The 7,567-nt window shown below is 43.2% G+C and overlaps 1 protein-coding gene across 1 annotated transcript in view; it reads left to right on the top strand.

Annotated features, from left to right (window-relative positions):
- The first annotated feature begins 1,521 nt into the window (after positions 1-1,521).
- Positions 1,522-7,567, top strand: part of GLI2 (GLI family zinc finger 2) — a 277,978-nt gene continuing 271,932 nt past the window's right edge. The window contains exon 1 of the mRNA XM_063116688.1: positions 1,522-1,647. The gene's annotated coding sequence lies outside the window, so the exon portion shown is untranslated. The remainder of the gene's footprint in view (positions 1,648-7,567) is intronic.

The following is a 7,567-nucleotide window of genomic DNA, read 5'->3' as shown; positions in this document are numbered from 1 at the left end:
TTACTGTACTGCAGACTGCTTGGGTTGTGCGTGTCTTGTTGGGGATGAAACATTTTTATAAATAAACAAATAAAATGATGTAGCAACCTTACTGAGTCTGGCCATGTCTAGGTCTGACCAATGCCTGGATGGGGAACTGTGTGGGAATTTCTTCATGTAAGTCAGAAGAAATAAATAATAACAAAACAACTCCTTGGGTACTTGATCACACAAACCTTCCTTACACAGTTGCAGCTAGTTACAGTTTATTTATTTTGGTCATGGACCAGCACAGCAGAAAACATCATCAGCACTAATATTAGAAAAACCCGACAAGATGTGCTTCTTTATGGCAAGGATTGGGGTATGGTGGGGTGTGGCCCTTCAGATGTTATTTGACTGCCACTCTCATCAGCCTCAGTCCAGCCAACTTCAGAATATGGTAGCTTGGAAAAGTGGGGTGACTTTTGAAATATGGGTTTTATGTGTGTGCTTTCCCCATTCGCATCACTGGGTATGCCTGGAATTTCCCTTGCAGTATTATGACAATGCATCATATGGCAGTTCCATATGGTGCCACTATTTTGGACAAGCCAAATTACCACCACCACCACCTCTCTGTACTGCCATCACCATGATCAAGCCTTACTTCACATTGCTGTTTGAGTTCACAATGAGCTCTAACAGAACTTGCATAGTGACTTTTAAAATGGGGGGGGGGGTAATGTGAAGGATGATGGCAGTTGCAGTCCAACAACATCTGGAGTGCCACATGTGCCCCACCCTTGATTTAGGGTTTGTGAACAGGATGTGTGCGAGGCTAGGTGGCCTAAAGAGTGTGGGTGTGTTTGTCACCCCTTGCATTCCTTAGCAGAGATCAACCTGCCCAGTTCTGAGGATCATCGCTGCTGCTGCTGCTGCTGCTGCTGCTGTTGTCTCCTTGATCCCCAGCGGCGGCTCCTTCCCACTCCGGTATGTGAGGAAGCCCAGCCTATCTGGAACAGCTAATGGTGCAATTGACTTAAGGGCGGGGAGGAGCAGCAGAAAGGAGGAGGAGCACGCGTGGATTAGAATGAAAACAGATCAGTCAATGGATTTGGACTCCGGAGATCATCTGACTTGAGTTAACAAACCCCAACTGGATTTCAAAGTGTGGGAGAGAAGGAGAGAGAGAAAAAGTTTCTTTTCCCCTCCCCCTTGGGTCTCCCCCTTCTTTTTTAAAAACTTTCCTCTACTGGCGGTGGGCGAAAACAGAAATCTCCTCTCTCCCTCTCTCTCCTTGCTGCCTTCCTTAATTTCTCCCCGTGCGTGCGTGTGTGTGTGCGCGCGTGTGTTGATGTCCTACGCTGGGATGATGGATGGCAGAAGGGCAGAACCACGCCAGCAACCGAGGCGCCCGACACTTTTTTAAAGTCTCCCTCTCCTTCCCGGACGGTCCTCAACGAGCCTCGGCGTCGGAGGAAGGGGAAGGAACCTGGGCAACAGCCGGGATTTTGGGTAGCAGCAGCAGCTTCTGCTTTTAAAGAAGGGGCAGAAAGCGACGCACAAAAGGGAAGGACGACCCGCGAAGCCCCCTCCCACCCTCCTGAAGTGGATGATGGGGAGCTGGATTCGCAGCCCTGCTCTGGAGCCCGAACAGCCGCTGGCCCTGTGAAAACTTCTCTTTGGGTAAAGTTGCTTCTCCCATTCCCCGCTGCCTTTTTGTTTCATTTCATTTTATTTTTCTCTTTCGAGTTTTTTTTTGTTGTTGTTGTTTGCGGGGGGGGGGGAGATTCTCAGGGGTGGATTGTAGTAGTGGCGTGGGCGGCCGGGGGGGTGGGCGAAGTAGGAGGGAGAAACTCTTGTTTCCCGCCGCCACCCTTTTGGTGGGTGTGACGGCAAAAGTTGGTCAGCGCGGCTCGGTCCTGTGCATTGATTGATTGCAGCGGGGAACCTGCACTGGTGGAAAGGCAGAGCGTGGGGAGAAAGACACACACACACACACACACAGAGAGAGAGAGAGAGAGAGAGAGAGAGAGAGATGCAATTCCGGAACTTTGTGTCGATGTCTGTCTTCCCCGCTGCAACTAACAAGGAGGGAGGAGGAGCAGAGGCTGAAATTGACCAGGCTCGCTTTATGTTGGGAGAATCGCTCTCCGGTGATGACGCGGGGTCGGGATTGCGGGGGGGGGGGGGATGGTTTGCCCTGATGTCCAGTTGGGCTTGTGCTGAGGATGGAAAGGTCCACGCGGCTTTCGGTCTACTCTCTGTGTACTTCAAATCGCCGATCTCCGCTGGGGCGTGGGATAGCCGTCCATTCAGCAACAAGCGGTTCTTCTAGCCCTCTTCAGCTAACCAGAAGCCACACACACACCCCAGTCCCGCCGCCTTCTTACAGCATGTGGCCCGCTCCACACCTTGATTGCAAAGCGTCTCGGGGATTTCTCTTAGCCTAGCTTAGACATATGTAAAAATGTGTATGCATATTGTGTACGTGTATATGTGCGACAGGGTGTGTGATATATACACATACACGCGTACGTATGGATTCTGCAGGGACGTATCTGTGCACGTGTCTAGAGATCTAAGGCGGTAGACTGTGATATTACGGGGAGTGACAGCCACTCCTTAGCAACTTAGACTTATTTTTGAATACCCAAAACCTTTACAGAGAGTTGTGGCCGGGAAGCGGGTGGGGAGGGAGGGGTGAGAAGGACGCCTGGATTTGACTTCACTCCTCGCAGTCGTCTCCCTCCAAAGTCTTCTCTCCACCCACCCGCCCCCACTCCCCGAAGCAATCTTTCAGCAAGTATATTTGTGAAGGAATTTCAAAAATTCACCGCTGCAACTTGATCCCTGTGTGATGGGGAGAGGCATAGAGTGAGCTGGGCGCCAATCCTATTAAGGATTTGGAGAGCTCAGGGGTTTCTCCCCCCCCCCACCGAAGTTAGTTTTGAAAACAATTGTGGAAGGATCGACTCAACTGGTGGGATCCCTTATTAGTATCTAACCACCCTAACACACACACACACTGTCATGTGTCGGAGTTTTCCACTTTAGAAATGTTCCAGCTTACACAACTGCACTTTGCCTGCCAGTCACCAGAGCGTCTTCTAACTATTAGGCATGTGTGTGTATACAGCTGGGAATCAATGGAGAATGCATCAGAGTTGCATTGTTAAGCATATTGTAGTCCACCTTTTCCCTCAAAGTTAGATGTTTTCAGGTATTGCATTTCTATACTGCCCAAGAGGAGAAGCTCTCAGAGTGGTTCCCAAAACAAAACCTGTTTTGCTTCATACGTTTTGCTTCATATATTTCATATAGAATTGGCCAGGTGAAGTATAGGAATACTTTGGAGCTGTAGTACTCCTTCAAAAGGCTGTTGAGGATCTCCAGGGTTCTGGAACAAGACATGCTTCTTATTGTCTGTGAGGCCGTAACACTATTTTAGGAGATGCTGTGAAGTTCTGGACCGCTTCAAACAATCCTAGAGTTGAGACTTCCCTCCTTTAATTTATTTCACCTACAGGTATGAGAACACACAAAACTTTATAACACTGTTGATCACTCTCCACCTCAAGGATCACAAAACTACTATTGCATTGACCCGTTGAAACAACACACCTTAACATTGTGATTTGGATCCAGACTGAGTCATGTCTAGAGTGGACCTGACTAACTTAAGTCCCATTGATTCCTCCTATGTCTCTGCTCGAATTATGACCAAATCTAGATCCACCCCTGTAAAATTTTGTGAACATTGGCAGGATCTATCCCCAATGGTATGTGGGTTCTAGCTTTCCGTGTGTGTGTAATTATACATATGAGCACAGTTCTGCCAAAGGGAAGCATTTCTAAGTGTTATTGGTTTTAATGGGAGATGTGCAGTGCAAAATTACACATGTTTACTCAGAAGTAAGTGTCACTATATTCAATAGCCCTTACTTACAGCCTGACAGCACAATCCTAAAAATGTTTATTCAGAAATAAATACAGTTGAGTTGAATGAGGATTGTGCACTCGTTACATCTAACTGAATGCATCTGCATTAAATGATTACTGTAGCTTGGTTGCTTTTTACCTACGTATATTATAGATACATTTTAGTCTGTTTTGATTTTTTCTTATTTTATACAGTTTCTCAAATCTTACACATACTTGGGTACATTTTTATAGCCCATGTGTATCCCTGGGTTTTGAAGTTTATGTATTATTGACTGTTACAGATAAAAAGAGCAGTTGTAAAACTTTCTCTTCTTTTTATGCAATTGGGTCTCCTGGGATGTCCAAGAATTTGAAAGTAAACGTTGCTCTCGCATGCTGCATAAAATAGCATTTAAACAAATATTGTATTGGCATGTCCCGTGGACCCAGTGCCAAAAGAGTAGAGTAAATAAACGATGAAATCCAAAATATACAAAAGTGGAAAAGACTGATTTCTTGCAAAGACTTACTGATTTGATCTATTTGTTCTAGCTACCTTAGATTTAAGTGAAAACCTTTTTTTAGGGGGGCCAAAACAAATTTACTTACTTTTTGTTGCAAGGAAAACAAATTATATTGCTTACTTTCACGTGAGAAAGGAAGTTTTCTAGATTACAGTGGACATTTCAGTTTTATGAAATGCATGGTTGTCGATTGCTCATGCAGTCATCTCTGAGTCTTCCTTTTTCTTTTTAATCCTGATGTTTGCCTGAAGTGATTTGCATTTTGCCCAGTGTGCCAGGAAATTTTGACACCTGTCAAACTTTGACTTGCCCTCAAAATAAATGGCACATTGAGTATAACTTCACATCTGGCAAGCTTTCTCTCTCTCTCTCTCTCTCTCTCTCTCTCTCAAACAAATTACCCTTAGTGGAACTTTTTGTGGGGCAATTAAAAATAAGGCAAATTTCCAGAAGTTATTAGACAACCCACCCACAATTTTTAGAAGATGGAAAAACCAATGAACAGTGAACTGTTTCTCTTTGCTGAAGTTTTTTTTTTTCATCCTCTGCTGTGTGTTTGTAAGAGAGATAATCTTTAAAGCAAGGTGTGGAGGAAGATTCACTTGATCCTGAATCCTGCAGTTGCCTTAAGCATATAACTTTGAAGTGCCCAGAAATGTAACCACTGTGCTGTGAAGGAAAACACATCCTGAGGACTGTTTCCAACTTCCTTTTACTGCCTTCTTTTCTTCATTTGTCAAAGGGGGAGTAGGGCTAGGTATATATCTATATGTACAAATAATGTTTGCAGTTGGACATTGGTGTATCTCATGTGTTTATTGAAGTTAAAAGTCTTTAAAAGCTGGGACACAACACTGTTTTAATCTGTCTGTCCTTATTTCAATGTGACTATCCTGATTTCAGTCTGGAAGTGTCTGTGTGTGTGTGTGTGTGTGTGTGTGTGTGTGTGTGTGTGGATATTTCTAGCCTTATGATGAAAAGCTGTGCTGTCATACGCAAAGCATCTGGAGTGAAATGGTCACCCTATTTTATGTGAGAGAATGTTGAGGAGGATCCCCAAGAACTGATGCTATATGAGCCCTCTTGGGTGATTGTGGGGAAAGGTGGGTAGGAATGATTAAAAGAAAGAAATAAAGCAAAAGGTTGGACCCAGACTTAGTCATGCTTGAAATAGACCCACTGAAATCAATGAGACTGAATTCAGTTATGATTTTAGTGGGTCTTCTCTAAGCATGACTATGTCTGAATCCCGTCTAATGCCATTATGGATCTTGTTGAAGAAACCAGTTCCAAATATAATGCTGCCTTAAATATGATGGGGACTGAGATGCTATCATAATGAATTACTGTACAAAGAAATAGCCTTTGTTTATGTTGTCTACAGCAATGAATAGTATAATGGAGTGATACTATGTTAACTTTTAAAAATCAGATGAAATATTTGAGCCACTTATCACTATTTTTTCCTCTTTTCCTTAATAAAGATTTCTTAAATGTATTCGTTTGTTTATAAAGCACGTAAGAGTGTGCTCGGTGCTGTGATCAAGTAAACATAAAAGGGTGGGCCCACCTGCTGGCTTACAATCTAAATTAAAAATGATATAGGTAAAGTGGAAGGAAAAAACAAAAACAAAGCCAAGGTTGAGAGGTGGGTCTTCCCAGTCTAGAGCAGCTGGAAGAAATATATGGAAGCTGGGAGTGGAGGAGATTCATAGCTGGTTTGGTTGGGACTTTTAAAATCCTAGATCCACAGCACAATCCTGTGCATATTTACTCACAAGTAAGTCCACAGAGCTCAGTTGGACTTAAATAGCAATGTTATACCCTCTCACCTGGGAGTAAACTCTATGGAATCCAAATTACGTTTGAGAAGGCCAGTTATTGGGTATATAGAATTGCAGCCTTGAAGCCCTTTCCTGTATTATAAGATTGTGCTTTTCCAATTACCATTAGTTTAAAATGTGTGGTTTCTGGTCTGACTGGCTGCACTGGTACCTTCACACTTTAAGAACAGGGGAAATGTACACCCGAACTGATGGCTGACCCTAATATTTAGGAATGTTAGAGAGCAACTTTGCAAACTTAATTTCAGTTTGGTTTGAGATCATCTTGGCTATTGGCAGCATCTCTTAGAAGGGCAATCTCTCTCCCAAACACATGAGAAGAGTTCTATAGATGCAACTGAATAGATGCTGCTTGCTACCCCTTGCTCCCTCAACTCCTGGTGGCCTACTGTAAGCCACTTGTTTGCACTGTGTCCTGAAAGATACACAAATCCTTCAAGCTTTTTGTACTCTCAGAAGTGCCTCGTTCACAGTGGAGTTTCCAGTACAGATTAGCAAAGAAAGCAAATTCAGCCAGCGGTCACCCAAAACTCTGTATTTATTTGTGCAGCAAACACCCATCCAGTGCTTTCCTTAGAATGAGTACACTTAACAGTCTTACCCAAGGAATTTTGAAGTATGGGGTTAAAAAGAGAAAGGGGTTATTTTGAATGTGTGCCTGCGTGTTTTTAAATACTGTTATTACCTAATTACAGCTTCAAGTCTTCTCTAATACTTTTTGGACTGTGGATGTTTGCACTTGAGCTGCTTGTTCTGTTATCTGAATTTCTATGAATGAAGTAGACTGCACTGTGTTAATTTACTTGAAAAGTGTTTGACATACACTCAAATGCAGGGTAAATTTAGAAAAGGATTGGGGTTTATTTTGTTAGCATTTTGAAGGGAAAACTTTGACCAGAAATTGATCTCGAGAGCTAATTACTTCCTTTACCCATGTTGCCGTTGCAAAAACATCTTATTTAATGGTGTCCGGCTACTCAGTTGTACCCTTGTGCATACTCATTGGATACTTACAGGTCTTAAAAGGCAATTGTGTGAAAGCTGAGCACATAAAACAGGGCAGTGCTCATAGGTAAATCACAGAAGGAGATAGTCTGTTTAAACCACTTTCTTTGGAGTACTGCATAAATGGAGAGCCATCGTACATGAAAGAAAGTAACCACATGCCCTCACAACTTGGATTATGAGTGAAGATAGGTTTTGTACAGAAATCTAATAGAAGCATAACTGCGAGGAACCATTCATTTACATTTTAAGCCAGAAGAATGGCTGGAAAATGTTTATGAAATACAATTTCTATTAATCCCAATCATC

The sequence above is a fragment of the Elgaria multicarinata genome, chromosome 2 (assembly GCF_023053635.1).
Source record: "Elgaria multicarinata webbii isolate HBS135686 ecotype San Diego chromosome 2, rElgMul1.1.pri, whole genome shotgun sequence".
Classification (NCBI taxonomy): Eukaryota; Metazoa; Chordata; class Lepidosauria; order Squamata; family Anguidae; genus Elgaria; species Elgaria multicarinata.
The sequence above is the reverse complement of the archived record's forward strand: the minus strand, read 5'-3'. Positions and strand labels throughout refer to the sequence as shown.